Source organism: Nothoprocta perdicaria, unplaced genomic scaffold (genome assembly GCF_003342845.1).
Source record: "Nothoprocta perdicaria isolate Ctin4 unplaced genomic scaffold, notPer1 scaffold_77, whole genome shotgun sequence".
NCBI lineage: Eukaryota > Metazoa > Chordata > Aves > Tinamiformes > Tinamidae > Nothoprocta > Nothoprocta perdicaria.
Genome location: NW_020456054.1, coordinates 1,077,644 through 1,095,884, shown reverse-complemented (window position 1 = coordinate 1,095,884; position 18,241 = coordinate 1,077,644). Strand labels below are relative to the sequence as shown.

General features: G+C 34.7%; 1 protein-coding gene across 1 annotated transcript in view; it reads right to left on the bottom strand.

The window, feature by feature from the left end:
* The window catches only part of LOC112957841 (zinc finger protein ZFPM2-like), a 140,030-nt gene extending 122,210 nt beyond the window's left edge, over positions 1–17,820 (bottom strand). The window contains exons 1-2 of the mRNA XM_026051589.1: positions 17,708–17,820; positions 3,352–3,453 (exon numbers count right to left, since the gene is read on the bottom strand). The gene's annotated coding sequence lies outside the window, so the exon portion shown is untranslated. The remainder of the gene's footprint in view (positions 1–3,351; positions 3,454–17,707) is intronic.
* Positions 17,821–18,241: the final 421 nt, after the last annotated feature.

The following is an 18,241-nucleotide window of genomic DNA, read 5'->3' as shown; positions in this document are numbered from 1 at the left end:
TTTCCTAAATTCTGTTCATGTATAAAAGCATGATCTATATATCATATTCTATACAATATTAATATTTATATATTTTAAATCTGTCAAGATGGTGAATAAAACAATTTCCTCATGTTGCGTTCAACATTCTAGTTTAGGAACTTGACAACTAGTTTACAGAGATTTTAAGAAATTTTTGGTATCGGATGCAAACAACCTCTAAGACATTTCATTCACAGTTCTCTCCGCTTAGCAGGTTTGTGTTCTTCAGATGGATATTTTAAAAAGAATGATCCTATTCTTTAGTGTGGTTGATAGTCTATAGGAAATATAAATGTGTTCCTTCTTTTGTTCATTATATTAAACACGGATGCTGGCCTCAGACAGCATAAAGGTTATGGAACTACATATATTTATTCATATCAAGGCATGCATGTCATAGCAAATGGTATATTTAAGACTGTAAAATGATCTGTGCTTTTATTTCCTCTCAACTTTTCAAGAAATATATCTTTTCACATAAAATTTGCCCAAGTTCAGTCTTGCTGTGCAGACTCTTTCTATTCCTTGGATTTTTGCTGTTAGCTATAATGAAAAAAGGATCATGTCCTCAACTCTGTGACAATATGCAACCTCAGATTCTATTTTTTTGATAGAATCCTCTTCTCATTAACAAGAATTTTTTAAAATAAGGATAAGTTTGAAAGACATTCAGGTAAACTAGTGAACGCACAGTTCAGACACCATCACTGCAGGTAGTCCTTGATGATGAATGAAGGACACATAATCTTGCAATCTGAAAGACAGCCTCAGCAGAAATTGTTTGAAGCTTGAGCACGTTCAACTAGAGATTTTTCTTCATAAAATATTCTAAATACAAAGGTTTGGGTCTGCATGTGAACCATATAACAACGTAAATTTTTAACCAAAATAACCTTCCATTCGTATCTAGAAGCTTACTTTTGACTCATCCATGAGTAAGTTATTATTAGTGAATAACTCCAAAATTCAGTTCCTGGCAAGCACTAGCTCTGAAAATAACAATATTCTCTCACAGCATAAAAATAAAATAAAATTACAAAATAGCTGTTGCGAATAGCGTCATTTACAAGGATCCTTGAATTGTCACAGTCCAAATTATCAGTGGGCAGCAGCTGGCATCAYGCAGAACGCTGGAATTCTGAGAGCTCTATCTCGGGGAGGAGGTCAGAGACAGACACGATCGCAAACAACATACGGCCACCTACTCTTAGAGGGCACATCTCTATTGTACGCTGGTAATGTGCTGCAGCAATGGCTTTGCTGCTTCTATTTGTAGTGTTTTAGCATGTCYATGAATAAGCAAAAAAATTCACACTGTTTTCCTCAAAGACGTGAAGGAAAATGTTATCTTTTTTCTTGGACTGCATGGTGGAAAATGATCTTCTGTTAATCACTGCTTTTTCCATATCAATAAATAAACAAAATCATTTCAGAAAGCATGGAAGATGGATAGCTTGGCATGTGGTACATACCCATTCCTTTCCATTTTTTTTATGCTTCATTCTTTTGCAAGGAAACAATATTTAAACAAAATAAAGCTTTGGATTTCATGCTTGTGGCCACCAGTTTTTTAAGGTGTTTCTAAGGTGAAAACCTTAAGAGGAATTTGATCTTATCCCAACTAAAAGCTATCAGTAAATATGCACTGTAATGGCTAAATGCAATTTACTATTTAACACCAAGGAGAGTGAGGAAATATCTATACATCAGAAAASAAACAAACAAACAAACCATAATTTTACTCTCTTTAGGTCATACTGCTATAAAAATACACCTTTGAAACTTTTAAAAGTTAGTTCTTATAAMGAAGAGCAATAGTCAACAATAAAAAAATCAACTGTATTGAAATACAGTAAAACCAAAAAATCAACAAAAGATAACCATTTTAAGGGAGAGTCCACTTTTAATGAAACAGAGAAAAAATATACATTAATTCCTGATGGCCTCTAAATCTATAATAACCTAGAAAAGGCTATTCTACTTTATACAAAGATGGTTTTGTGTTATTTTAAATGTACTGTGATGTATTTTAACACTAATATTTATTTTATTTAACGCCATAATGCTTTGTATAGAATATCAACTTACTTGTTTATTATCTTTAAAATATTTTAAATGACACCAAAATAATCAGATATACTATGTCTTCATTTTTGTTTGCATTATATTTTCCAGCTATTTGTTTCAAAAAATTGCTATTAGTGGTGATGTTCTCTTCATGAATGGCATACAGTAATTTGCAAAACAAAGCAAGGATGAAAAAGTGATTGAAATATAGGAAAATTTTCTAATAAAATATTACTATTGCATTATGAATTATTGATAGAACATTTCTGGAACTCTTTCTCACATGCTCATCTTTCTCACATGCTCATCTTTCTCAAAGAAAATTTGCATTAGAGACACATCTATTCTCAGGTTATGTTTGGCTTCAAATACATGTTTTCCAAGCAGCATTATTAAAATATAGTAAATATAAGATTTTAACATCCATTCCGCAGCCCATACCCAATGAAAATATAGCACTGAATTGAAGTAGGGAATTGTCTAATTGAGAAATACCATTTATATCTTTATCTTAGGTATTTTAATGGTACAAGACAGGTTGCACATATTCATGCTGAACAGATGTTTAGAAAGCATTCTTATGCAACTATTACATCTTAGCAATGTTAAGCCTGCATCATCTCCACTTTTCACCACAAAAGATGTTACTGCAAATTACTGTTTTAATGTGAAGTTCTAACACTTTACTGATTGCAATCTGAGAATTTCTCGTTTAATTGAAATCAATGACCACATGCTAACTGATTTATATCAAGCTAAAACTGGTAAAAGAAGTCCTTGAAAACATCAGCAGTGCCATAATACATATCCATTTGCTAAGCTCCATGTGCTGCTCCATGGAGGAACAAATCTTGAGGAGATGCACAAGTGTTTGGTCTTATGGCATCAAACAACAGAGTGAAAAAGAATCTACCTTAATACACTCAGGAATMTAGGAACTTAGTGATAAATTTTAACTCTAAAATCCTAAGCAACAACATTTTCCTTTATTTCAAGCAGAGCTCTAAGGTATTGTATCTTACACAATTTACTCACAGAACAGTATGGCCAAAACAGCTTTTTAATCTAGATCTTTATCTCAGCATTTCTCTGTTGATATTCTTGACGTGAAAGGAGCATAGAAGAAACAATCAAGAAAAAAAAGTCCTAAACCAACATATATATGTATGTGTATATGTGTATATATATATAAGCCTCTKGAAATCAGTAATTAAAAAATAGTAGTTGAATTTTTTCTCAGGGATTKCAGCTGCTTTTTCCTACCTGGCCCATCCCAGTCTTCTGTCTCCACAGCAAGTTGCCCAGGTTTCTCTGCCCTTGCATCACCGTCTGATTCTGCTGTCTCTTGGATGCCTTCTCCATTGCCTGAAAAACAAAGAAACACAGTATTAACATTTTTCTATAGAAACTGTWCCCAAATCAGCATTTACTTGTGTCAGTGAGAATATATACATGTCTAAAAGCAAAGTGGCCAAATTGTACTATTAGGCACAGCAATCTGTGAATTCCCAGTGTTTCAAATAAGCCTYGAGTGCTAATTCTGTTATGAGAGAAATCTTGAAAATCGGCCTTTATCTGGTATACTTAGGAAAACAGCATCACAGCTTGCACCTAGGCTTCAGAGTAATGAACAGAAGGTCACAGACTTGTACACACAAATGAGAGAAAGGAATCAACTTGTTATTCCCAGGCTAAAGGAGTGATTAAGCAAGAAAAAAAAAAACAAAAAAGAAAAGCTTTCAGTTTCAGTTAACTGCTTTGTGGAACTGACCCCTAACTGTTGCTTAAGTATTGCAGATTAATGATGCTTACTACAGAGATGTGGTCCCCTAACAATTCTGTCATTCTGACAAATAATGGAGATYTATTCCATTGTATTTAGGAAAGTAGGGAGTTTCATTTTAAAGGTTTTAAGCTACTGGAAACCCCTGTAATAACTTTCCCACTGAACAATTTAAAGAACTGTAACATTTCTGAGGAATTTTAGGCTGTTTGCTATCTAGAACTTGAAAGAGCCTGTTTGCCTCCAGTACCTATGCAGTGTAAAACAGTGTATAGATATACTACACATTATACTCCTGCTAGATTTTTAGAGGTGATCATTTAAATATTATTTGAATAATTTATGGTTGAATGTGCTTTTATTTCAGTCRAATAATGATTCTAGGCAAGCTTCATGAAAAAAGACACTTTGGAAAAAGCACTATAAACAAAAAATAGTGAAAGCGAGAGTTTTACACAGTCGTGGTCCCAGCTATATTATGTAATAGCAGTTCCAGTTACACTATATAACAGTAGTCTCAGCTGCATTAAGAGCAAGTTTTAAAGAGTATATATTCATACAGTAACTTAATGTGCTTACAGATTTTGGGTTGTTCTGGGTAGGCTTTTTGTTTGTTTGTTTTTCTTTCTTTAACGAATCCAAGAAACCCCTCATATAAGAAGATATGATGAATAGAAAAATCATAGCTATATTTTAAACCATATCAGTCAGAAATAAGTCATGGTGTAATTTTTGTGCAAATACACAAACTTTAAAGGAAAAACGTAGTCCAACAGAAGAGTGCTAAAAGYAAACGCTTTCAGAGTCTAAAAGTCAAACTGCCTGTTGATTTGATTAGAGTAAAGCAAGAAAGAGCCAAAGTAGAGCAATTAGGGAGTAACTCGCAATTTTTTTTCCGCTCATGATAAGAAAAGCTTTTATTAGCAACATAGGTAAAGAAATGTGATTACAAACCCTGCCAGATCCCCATATGTTATCAATGGAGCTATATTTATACTTGATAAGATTGTGACCCAGAGTTTTCAAGTACATGATTGTCTACAAGCATGAAGTATTAACTTTATGTGCACATGTAGCATCTTGGAATAATGGATTCTTTCTTGCATTCATAAAACAAGCAGTTTTTGAAATCCTAAATATAAAAGCCTGATAATCTACTACTCACCCAAACCAAACACCACAATCACTCCAGATTCTGCTAACAAGCACTGTAAATATAGTTCAGTGGATTCACAGGCACGTAAAGCTAAAAAGCATCATGAATATCTAGTAGAGCTTTCTGTGTTCATGCACTGTATAATTTTACCAAGATATTTGCAGTTTATGTGCTTCAGTTTGATCTCATTATCTTTCAGAAGATAATGTTAAAAATTCACATGCAGAGAAATCCGCCAAGTTTTTTTCAAGTAGACTTAGCAATTATTTGTCTTTACCAACCGCCCAATTTTACATTAGAATTTCTCTAGTTAGCTTGCAGTAATTGAACTGAGTTTTGCTTTTGTCAGGTTGACAAAAGAATCTCCTATTATCACATATTTCTACCTTCATAGCTACTCATGGTTGTAACAAAGCACCCTTTATGGAGGATAAATGACACYTTTCCAAAGTTCAGATCTAGCCAAATAACTCCAGTTTGCTCCAACTGTTACCAGGCGCATCCCARGAAGGACAGTTTTAATGATGAGTTTCTAACTCAAGCTATATAATCACTCTGTTAATCTCTTAAAATACTTTTTGCATTGACTTCTTATACCAAAGAAAATATTTTTCCTCCACTGTAAACAACAGATCTATATGGATAGATTCTTTTAAAGCCCTTAAAAATAATTAATAATCATTAAAATGTTATTAATTATAAAAACAATTAAAATAATAAGAAAAATCTTCAGATAGAACCTAAGCACAGAGAATTTTAGTTCCAAAATACAAAGTTTTTCCAGACTATAACATATGCAAACCTAGCACAAGCATGCAAATTTAAGCATTCTTTCAATCAATGCAACCAACCAGAACATCAAGCAAACAAAACCATTAGAATCGAAAGAGGGAAGAGAAACTTAGGTGAAAAGATTGTATTGAAGGGCAAAAGAAGGACAGAGTTACAGTTAAGGTACACAGCCTAGAGCATGAAGTATTTAACTMTTTAGAAGATGAAGAAAGATCTGGAAGTTTATGTTAGCAGATGTCTTAACATTTCATTAGCTCACATTTTCAGTGTTTCATGAAGTCTGGTGTTATGTGTGTTTCACAATCAGGTTTTCATGAATTAATACATGTCCTGTGCAATTAAGCGTAGAGCAAAATATGCATAACTTGCATTAAGGAAAACTATGTTTCCTATTTAAACCTATTTCAGATTGCTTATGTGAATATTTTCTACTATTTGCCAACTATCAAGTTCATGTATTACAAACCCAAAATATCTCAATAATATCTCTTTAGTGCAGAGAATCTCCTTTGTCTGCGCTAAAACAGCTTGCTTGGGAAACCAGCAAACTATAGTTTACTGTGGACTTCATGATCATTCAAATGCTATTTTTTTTTAAGTTACAGAAGACATAACTTTTTATTACGCACAGCAATGAGTGGARGTTTTTATTCTTATAACAACTAAGATCAGTACGCAAATTGTGTCATCTAACAGAACACTATTGCATTGAAAAGCATGTCATATGAGCAAGAATCTACAATCTTGTAAGGCACATTTAGTCTGGAGTCTACCAGACTTTCAGCATTTTCTCTACCTTTAGTTCTAAAACTACACTTGGAGCAGAATTCATTTCCTCCAGCTATAGATACCTGAAAGTTGGGCTAGTCCGGGGTAATTATGCAGCCTCTCCTATTGTCAGGGAAGAGAGAGGGAGAAACTTCCAAAATGACTCATCCCATTCTAGGATGTGTGAGAAAGGAGACTGCTCTTGGTGTCTGAGATAGCCGAGATGAATCATCCTCTGGTTTAGACCAGGAAACTATCTTTAGCCAGCTGAAGTTAGGTGAAACAAATCTCTKCTTTATGTTTAAGTGCTGAATACACAAAACTAATTTAAACTCAGAGAAAAAAAAATAAAATGACTGCTAAGGTCATATTACAGTACTGTGGTTATTTGAGTAATTTTTTTTATTTGATTTTAACTATTTCTTATGAGAATTCTCTGGTTATTTGCCTCTTCAAAAACAGTTCAAAGAAGGTGCTAAACCACCCACTGTGGCTGACTAGGGTATCTGAAAATTGCAAAAGACTCATATTGCTCGAAACGTGTGAGGCGGAACTCCAAAATCTCTGTCAACACTGACAAATAGGAAAAGAGAGACTTTAATATTAATGCATCATTTATCTTAATATTTTTAACAGAAAAATAGTTTCTTTTTTTACTGAACCATCTTAATGAGCAGTACTTCATGGAAATCATATGGGTTAGCAGTTCCCAACCTTGCTGTTTTAATCCATGTTGTTCCTATCAATATTAGCCTCTTACACAAATTCTCATACAATGTAACTATTGAACTTTCTTCACTAGAAATGTTACAGCTGCTGTTAGTCACTCTATAATACATTTTGCAATCAGTTAAATCAACAAAGTATTTTTTTTTAACAATGAACAGTTCAGAACTGACAGATCTACTTTCTTGTTCAAAACTGCTTATCACAGCACAGATATCATATATGTTTTCCAGGTGCTTCCTATAGTCAGGATACCTTCACAGAAACCACTCACAAAGATAAGGTCATAAAAGAGATGAAAAGTGTGCAAGCTTCATATACTCATGGTTTTATCATCAGACAAAATAGCTTTGGGTGAAGATCCGCAGCAGTCGCAAACACCACATCGCAGCTTATACTAAAGRGGAGAGAACTCTAAAAGTTTGAAATTCAGGTTGTGCTCATTTTTCCTGGCAACATAAAAGTAAACTTAAATTGTTAATATTCTAATACAGCTGTTGAGAGTGAAAAGGCACTTCCCAATTACAATAAATCAATTCAAAAATAAATTGTTATGAAGCACATACCATTCTGTACCATTAAGAGGGAAAACAGATTTGATTCAAAGACTTGGGAATTCATTCTCTGTAGACTTTAATTCAGCAAGGTACATAACCTTTAACTGGTCAGTATGAGTTGTCATGAAGAGGCAGCCTTTCTAAGAGGCTGGGGACAAAAGGTGAAGAGGCCTTTCCTCCTTTCCCCCACTATCTATAGCTGCARTAACTCCAGGTCTTGTGAAAAAAAGAATCTTGAAGTTGCACATAAAATCAACCAGTACTTCAGCAACTATAGGTCAGAATATTAAATCATCCTTTATTATTTGCTTTATCACAGGGCCTACCAGCATGGGTGACAAGACTGCAGTGGCTACAATGCCATATTCTCTAGCTCATGCTACCAGAAGTTGYAAGATATTGAGACAGAAACTGAGGCAATGTTTTTCCATGAAGCTGTCATGAAAGTTAGACACTGGGAGAACAGAGAATTTACAACTATCAGCACTCTGATATCASTTAAACTGAGGCATATCAGAAATAACTCCAAAGATGCCCACCAAAATAAATTGAGACTYTGCTGTACAATTACAGTAAGTTTGAGCAAAACCTGGCCCTGACCCCCCTACAAATGCCTGACTTGAAAACTTACCTGAATAAAACAACTACTCTACATAGTTGTCTACATGTTAACCCACTGAAATTTATTTCAGATTATATTAATCATTTCAATACTTTGCTTCTTTGCAACCAATTATTGTATTTTCTTGTGTTGCTTAACAATTATAATTTATCCTGTAATAAATCTTATTTGAAATAGCTGTGTGTTTCTAATTGCCCTGAGCAATCTTGAAATTACTTATCTAGCAAATGTCAGAAATAATGCATAGTCTCTTACCCAAACTTTTAGGAAAGGTCTGTGAATATCCATGCATGAATGATTACCTACATGTGTATAATATGTTATTAAGTCTCCACATTAAAGCTACAGATATTATTTTGGTCCATGTAAAGATATTATTTTGGTCCATGTAAAAGTCAGCAGGTTGTTTAACAGACTGCCATTTTGACCGAATGTCATTGGGGAGCAATGACATTATAAACCCAAATCAGCTATTTCTAACCAGTTCAACTACTGAATTTTTCTCCTGGGATAAGATATGGTTGTGTTTCAACTTCACCTAAACTTAATCTTTCYGATTCTTTAAACGTTTGATATTTTCTCATTTTTGCATTTCCTGCTTTTGAAGTCCATTCACAATAAGGACCATGGATACTAATGAATTTCGTATAGGAAAGTTGAAATGTTCCAGTAAAATGTATTACAGCCTTTCTTTCTACTAATGGGTTTTATATTTATATTAATTTTTAACGAGCAACTGTTGTGTCAACAGCACTAAAACAAGTATCTCATATATATATATATCAGTATCATATTTTCTAGCAGAAATCTTCCATAAATTACAAAGGAAATATATATATAGATAGGTATACCGAGCTGGAATAAAAGTTTGCATGGTTTTAAGCAAGCTACTTTTAGCATTGGTCTCAGAAAAGCAACATAGCATTTTTTTTAAAGGTAATGAGATGCTCCAACATAAAGAATGTTGCTAAGTATAATTTCYAAAAATGATTTTGATGGAAATCAGCAATCCATGAGCTTCTGAGAACCCCCTGGAGTAGAAAAGGGAGATGATTTCAGAGAGAACCTAGCAAGTTTCAAAGTACAATTTGGAAGACTTTTCAGCATGTTCATATTTTATCTTAAATAGGAATTCTGTTGCTTCCCCACTGCAGAACTACATCTCACATGAAAATTCCTCATCCAGATGAGAAAAATCTCATTTTACAATGTGCTATCAAAATCATTCACCATCATATACACATCATGTTTTCCATATGTCACTAAATAACTACTAACAAGACTTACAAGAGACAAGCCAGAGATTTAGCCATCATAAGTAATTGCTTCACTTTTTTCTGTTATTCATTAACATCCATCTAGCAATAATTTTTTTTTCTATCAATATTTATCCCATGAGGTCATAAATGGGCAATTTGCTCTGGTTATTTTATCTAGGTTCTTTGAGAGTTAAATTACTGCTAATATTCCSGCTTCTGATTGGTAGCACGTAGCCTGGGAGCAACTCTGCTCTTTGGACCTGGCTTGATAATGACCCTTCAGAAATATCCAGAAGTATCCAGAATTATTGTGTCAAGAGCACCAAATCAGAAGAAGGCAAAAGGAACCTTCATTATAGCTGAAATTTATAGGCAGATGCATGGTATACAAAGTAAGAATACGCAGTGAAATTTGTCATTTGTGCATTTCATATTTTAAAGAAGATTACCCTTACTAATTTGCAATTCATATTCCATCAAATYTGAGCTCAAATTTAAGTCAATCCAAGTTCAAGTTTTGTGATTCTGCAGAACGGGGACATTACAGTACTTGTAATCAAATAATCCCTTACACACAACTCTGATAAAACTTGCAGTTTCATTGTTCTTATGAAAACCATTATGTGCTTTCTGAGAAGGCGGGAGTTACTGTGATATAACACTTAAATTTGAGTAAGCTTTTAAGTGTTTCTTTCACTTTATAATTCCATACAGTTAAAATAATGTTTCCTGTCTGACCATTTACTTTTGAAATCTGGTTCTCTGGTTTCATTTTGTACTACAGTTTTCTTCTTAACGATCAATGTTTCCACTTCTTAATTAAAGGGTTTGCTTGTCTGACTAAGGCCAAATTTTTATTCCACCACAGTTGACATGAATATTGATACGGATTTCAGGGGGACTGAAAATATGGCTTCAAAGCCTATATGAGGGGTATCTTGCAGCAGCTATTCTGAAACCCTTTCAGTGCTCTCAAGTGAACAGTGAAAAAAAATATTCTAAATCACTCCAACCTTTTCAGATATCTCTCGACCCTTCTAGCAAGAAAGGAGGTCAAACTCTGAGCTATGGTTACAAGAAATAGAAAAAAAAAAAAAGAAAAAAAAAAAGACAAAAAAAAGCAAGAGAGAGAAAGCAGGACAGGTAGAGCACAAGGCAAACACACTCAGAAGAAAAAGGTCTCCTTTCATCTTGTCAGGATCCCACCTAATTATGGCTTAGCACCCTTCCAAATATTAGAGATTGTCGAGATCCCCTCCTCTCYTTATCCATATTCACTATTTGTTTCAGGTTAGATGCACAGGATTCAGAAAACCAAAGGAAAAAAAGAAAAAGGTTGTCTCAGCTGAACCAGATAGAGATCAATCCATGGGAAACCCACTCTGCARAATGCGACGATCCAACACAGAAACACAAACACACACACAAGTCAATAAGAGCTAATTACGGTGTTTTTGAAAGGAGATGCTCGGCGTAGTGTTACGCGGATTCTTGTTTATCCTAGGGGATGAAAACACATCATCACACATACATGCCCTCTCCTATCTCTGCTTCCCAAAAAGAATTAATGTGCCCTTCCTTTATTTGGAAAGCCTACATAAAGAAAACGCAACGAATTAAAAAATAAATAAATAAAAAAATGAGGGCATATGAGCTCCAGGAGAACAGAAGTATTGCCAGGGAAAGATAATGTCAGGCTGGGGGTGGGGTCTGGTGCCAAGCAAAGCCGAGGGCTGTGCAATCACCTCTATCAGTGCTCTATCAGTGTCTACACTCCAGCCAAATCCAGAGAAAACAAGGAGTCAAAGATTCAGGTCAATAAGCTTATAGGCGATTTGCACAAACAGCTCCTCCAGCAAGGTAAAAAACAAAGTCATATTGGCTTTTCTTTTTTATTCCTTCTCTTTGAACTCCCTGGTCCAAACACACCCTGGAAATGTCACTGTTATATGCAAGATTTTAAAGAGCTGAGCTTCTTAATCCCGTTAAGAAATAAGAACAAAGTTGCCTGCAAAGATCTCCTTATTGAGCTCAAAGTGATTATGGTATAGCTGCCTTATGCTGATCCTACTTCCACTTGCTATAGCAAAAGAGGTAGAAATGTGTCACGAAATCCATTACTGAAAGAAGGAAAAAAAAAAAAAAAGAAACATTATTGATTAAAAAGGTTTCTGGGAGACAGAAAAAAAAGCTATAAATCTACTTTCTGAGCCAGAAATAGAGAAAAAGCAAGCATATTTTTAGTCATTACATGACTAACATGAAAGAGGTAAAGAATATTTACACTGATGTACACCAGCATATACAGAAATTCACACACCAGAAGAAAATGGGACACAGAAATAATTTCCAGGGTGTTAAGAGTTGGGTTGGTATTATAGATGGCAGCATGATATCTTTGCACATGAGGTAGGAAAGCACAGATTTATGCACGAAAGAATTTAGCTTTGTATATGCTTTTTCTTTTTCCCCTCTGCAGCTGTTTCTCTGAATCTCAAGCTTGACTGCACATCCAAGTCACATGGTTTAACGCAAAAAAAATCCAGTCCTAAGCTGGTCTGGCAGCCTAGTGACAAAATATGGTACATAAGCAGAAAACTCAGCCCAGGTCCTGATGCAAAATATGCATCTAAGGCAGTAGATCTATACTCAGTAGGCACAAGCCCTTATATTTCCAAATTCTCTTCTTGCTGACTTAGAACATATAGGTGAGTATTCCAGATGGCATTCTTTTTTTTTTGCTCTTGCAAAAACAGACAAGAAAGGAACAGGAACCTAAATCAGATATCAGCACACTAACTTGCTAAGGGAACACATGATGGTTTGCTCTGAAGATACTATAGAACATAAAAGCATTGCTTCATGAACAAATCAGCCTCTTCCCACCTTTCATTTCTGCCCTATCTTCCTCCGTCACCACCTGAAGCCACTTAGTAGAGGGATCCAGAAGCTATTTGCTCTGTAATCTACTGCCACCAGCATTAAGGCCACTCAGGCTCCATCCTCTGAGGTCTGCTGCCAGTGTTACCTTGTTATGGAGTAACTCTGGGAGCCTACATATAAGTGGCAAGCAGAAGAGTTGAGCTATAAGCAAAKAACAAAAAAATTCAGAGATCCTTGTAAATCATGTCTTCAAGAAACTCGTAGGTCTTCTTCCTCTAATAATAAGATATGTATATTTGTCCATATGCCTCTTACTTTGTTCAAATGCTTTCAGAATAGTCCCACCTTTTCTCTCATGATGAAAGCCCTTCCTCTATTTTCTCCTTTTTTCCTGAACACAGCTACTTAACTATCTATTAATCTCAAGTGATCTAACTGCTCAAGATAACCTTTCCTTGAAAGTTAATCCCTTGCTGAACCCTTCTGCTGAGAAGGGCATAAATAAGTGTCATTTGTTTAGCCAGCTCTCATGCTCATGAAGGGGACAAGGTGCTGGTTCTCCATACGTGCTACCTCTGAAAACTTTCCAAATAAAAGCAGAATTTTGAGGGGATTTTCCTGAGGGTGCATATGTGGAGCAGAAGTCTGAGACCAAAAGGCTGCCACTAAGCTACTTCATCTTATAGTCAAAGCTAACTTGAATTTTCAGCTTGCTTTTTTTTTTTTTTTTTTTTTTTTGTCCCATCACCTCCAACTTCTTACCCTCTGTATTGCTCCCCTGCTTGTGCACCTGTTTTATACCTGCCCTTCTGCTTTTGTCATCGTTTCATGCTTCCAGTTCCCTTTTTCTGTCTATTAGCATCTCCTTATTCTCCTTTAAAAGGAGAAAGTTATTTTATAAATTCTAGTTTCTAGGCTTTGGGCCATCCAGTCTATCACTCTTCTGCACAGAAGACAGGCTATTTCCTCCTTTTCTTCACCATTCTTGCCAGTAGCAAAAGCACTGGCTATTACTACTTTAATAAATCTTCTCAATCTAAATTTAATCTGAATTTATCTCGATCTGATTCAGATTGTGATTCCAGATAGCCACTACCCGGACACTGCAGAGAAAGACATCCTTAGCAATGGATGGCCTCCAGGCCAATATGAGCTTCATATGAATGGCACCATCAGATATTCTCATTATCAGATGAGAATACATCAATTGCTAATATGTAAGCATAAACGGCAATTTCCAAGGCCACAAACTGACCAAAAGCAATGTATTTTGGTCCCTCTTACTGAATTTTTGGCTTTTATTCCAAAAGAATGAAGCAGTGCTGATGAGTAGCTCCATGGCTACTCTTTTTTTATTATTGTTGTTTCTAAGATATTCTATTTCTCCTAATCTCAAACAAATTAAACATCTAAATGCCACTTATGCAAAGGCACTTACAAAAACACTCAGTCTTGGGTAGGAAACTTGATAAATAAGTTAAAAATTCACAGTTGTAAGCTTAAAAACCACACCTGATAAACAGTAGATTCCTAATGTCCATTTTGGTATTAACATATACATGCTTAAGGACTCTTCATTTATTCATATTTGGCTGTAAATGTCGAATAGCTAGGACCAATTATGTTCATGTAGCACAGTTATTTGTGGCATTGCAAAAGGGGAGATGGTGGGTGGAATTTTGCAGATTTCCTGTTGTAAAAGCCATTAGCAAGAGCATAAGGCAAAAATAATAGCCAAAAGTCATAATTTGGGAAAAAAAAAAAAAAAAAGGAGACATAAAACGACATGAAGCTCAATCAATGTGATTAATTTGCTTCATACTTTGCAGAGGCTTTTTTGCCTTCGCCTTCTAATTCTGGCAACTGTTCCACTGAACCAATCTCATAAACCCCAATTAATAAGGTGGGAATGACAAGGAAGGCTCCATAAAGGTTAGTGGCAATTTAGACAACAAGAGACAGGTCTCTGCCTACTGCACAATCAGGCATAGTTTGACTGAAAAATCTCCTCAGTTGAAAAGCCTAAGTTATCAAGCTGTGAATGCATGTCCTCTACTTYTACTCACTTCAATGAATCGTTCATTTGGTGAATTGCTGCTTTTGGTGCACAGTTGCAATAAGTAAAAATCTTTGTTCTCTGGAGTTCCTTGCATTTCCATAGGTGGGGAAGTATGAAAAGCATAGTATGGAAAGAACTTCACCAACACCCCTTCCTCACCAGTTGTGCCATTCGTTGCCCAAGTCTCTGCACTGCTGTTGGAACCAGTCTYGGCTCCTTTGTCCTCTTGTTCTAGGTCAAATAGGAAGAAAGAACCTCAGGAGAAGCTAGGGTAGCCCGGATAGGTGGGTAGATTATATTCAAGGAACTCCTTTTRCCTTCTAGAACCTTAAATGGTGAACATTCACAAAACAAAAATAGAGTTTGCATAGGGTTCTAATACAAATCCTGATATTCTTGAGAAAAAGGATACAGAAACACAGATCTCCATTAATTCTTCCCTCCTCTGAAAATATCTGTGTTTTATAGGTCACCAATAGCGTCATGGAGCAAAATATAAAAATCACAGYCAGGCCTTCAAAAAAGAAAAAAATATTTGTTCTCTCTAACCTAATTGTTAAATTTCTCATTTGGAAACTTTTTGTCATATTAAGTCAAAATTATTTTAAAATAGAAAATAAATCTCAATTTTTCAAAAATTGAAAAATTGAAAAAAATGAAAAAGATTTTCAATGATCTTTTCTTCATTTCAATAGTGAAGCATTAAAAGAAATAATTCATAAGAGTATTTTTTTTTATCACCAGACTTGTGATAAAAATCATGTTACATTATACTAAATATATTATCTTATACTTAGTATTATTTAATACAGTCACAAACTCATCCACTGAGAAAGATAAGTTTTCTCATGTTTCTTTTTTATTTCTCCAAATATACACATATGGCCACATGCCACTTCAGCTAYGACACTGAAGGAGCTGAGACACTATTAAAAAACATTAGTTTTGCAGTCCGCTATTCCATTCTTTCCCAGGATATATTCTCTACATACTTCAGAGTGAGACTTTCTGTCACATTGCCTCAGATGGAAGTAGATTAGGAGTTTTATGTGACCCTTCATCCTCAGAAGTTTTCAACTTTTCCTCCTTAGCAGTTGCAGGTTGAACCTAGCAAGATTCAAGTTTTTTTTTCATAACTACAATAGAAATCACTCACTTTGAAAAAAGAAGTGCTGGGCAGTCAAAAGGTTCTGGGCTTGAAGAATCAAGAAATGTCCTTATAGCATATATGGTAATCCGGTCTATATTTTAATTCCYTCCTGTTTAATTCCAATCTGTGCTAAAAACAATGCCTTGGACTTAGTGTTTTCCCTGAAAAATGTTCCCAAKAAAGGACAGTAACAAGAAAACTTGAAATACAATATGATTATGCAATAATCATTACTATAAACCAAAAGGAAAAGCACACATTTGTGTGAATTTCATGCCAAACAGTAGTATTTCCATTGCTGGCCCTGGAAATACAGCAAGCAGAGCAGAGAAATAGGTACCTCAAACCACTCTGAAGGGTACACAGCRTTCTAATGGAGACAGAAGGAATTTAAGAGTTGTCAGTATGACAATTAGTCAAATTTAGGTCTAGATAATAATTACTTAATACCAGTATCAGCAAACATTTTTTCAGGTAAGCAAAGAGATGCCTAAAAGGCACATGAGCAACAAACGAATGCAGAGCAATGGCTGGAGTTCTCTACAGTGCAATTATAATAACATTGAACTCCCTCATTTCTATTGTGTTTGCATGTATGTATTGTGTATTGTATTGTATGTGTTTGACACCATTTGTAAACTAGATTTGCTTCACAATAAATTTTATAGCAGTTATGGACCTCTATACTATGCAATAGACTGTTCTGATCTCTTAGGGTTATTTCTTACTAAGTATCAAGTACTTACATTTTTTCAGAAGTTTGTAAACTACATAGAAAGCATGTAGAAATTAAATTTTCTTGCCCTCCCCATTGTTGGCAAGAGACTAACACTTTGCAATCATACTACTTGATTCCTCAGATTGATTTGTTCTAGTTTATCCAAAGCGAGCTAAAATAAAATAAAACATAATAAAACAAAAACAAAATAAAACAAAATAAAACAAAAGCAAAACAAAGCAAAACAAAACAAAATAAAACAAAAGCAAAACAAAAATAAAACAAAACAAAATAAAATAAAAACAACACAAAAATAAAACAAAACAAAATAAAACAAAAAATAAAACAAACGAAAATATACCACGCAAGCTATCATAAGAAAATGCATGTCACTATTGGCAAAAGAACCAAAAGCAAAAACTCATTGATATCCAACTGCCTGAGGTGGTTGTGGACTAACAGAACATCATCACAATATTTCCAGCTATTTGATAGGCATCCTTACCTGCAGAAGACAAACAATAATGCAATCAAGTAGAAATCCTGAAGAAGATTAAGTCCATGTTCTAAATAACAGTAATGATAGTGTGCTTTTTCTGTAAACTGAAAACCACACAATTTTGCAGGCTGAACACTGAGTAAGAATGAGTTGGTGTGACTCACGCTAAAATATATAAATATATGTGCTATAGTTTGAAAGTAATACATCAAAAAGGCACTGCAAATTTAAAAGTATCCTCCCACAAATTATCACTTTTCTTATGAGTAAGTATTATACGTTGTATTTTAACCCTGGTATCTATAGACACACCCTGTTTTTCTAGCATGGTTTCCTACAAAAAGAAGAAATGGACAAATATGTTGGATTGTTAGTTTCATATTTGAGAATAATGGACTTTTGAGATCTCTGCTATACATAAAGAGAAAGAAACATTAAAGGCAAGATTTCACCTCCCTGAAAAAGAAATCTTCCGTCACGTTTAAATACTTACCCCTTTGCAGACTAACTTCTAAGTAATTTATTTTCCTATTTTTCAAGTACCACGTTAATAGGAATTTTTGTAAATTTTAAAAAGCACATAATATTTTTGATCAGCTGAACACAGTTACATAATATTCCCTCAAAAGGCGGGCCACAATGATTACCTTTATTACAAAAGTATTCCACTTCTTCACAGCTCAGATTTTCAGGTTCAAACTCTGCAGAAAAGCTTTCCTCCAATGGAAAGTCTTCTTTAGAGACTGTATCGTTTTCCTCAGACAGGCACTCCTCCTCTTCATCATCAATGGCATCCTCGAGGGGCCCTTTAAAAAGAATCAGGAACACTGTGGCAAACCATCTAAGAGGACAACGTGAAATAAAACCTTAGTGAACTCCCAAATGGAAGCCTGGAGCTAGTTATTCCTTCAACTGCTGTGCATTTTTTGGAACTCACTAAATAGTATTGAACAGAAAGTGAAGTGATTGCTTTCCTAACTGGTTACTTAGAGTAAGAATAGACAAAATTACTGTGTCACTAATACTTGCACTTGTTTCCTTTACTATTCATTAGATTCTAGTATTAGAAGTTAACAGTTCTAATAATGGAAATCAAAAATTATATACAAAACCCTTCTTCTCTTTGTGATTTTTTATGCTAAATTACAGTACTTCATAGGTTTCCTTTAGAGACTTCATTT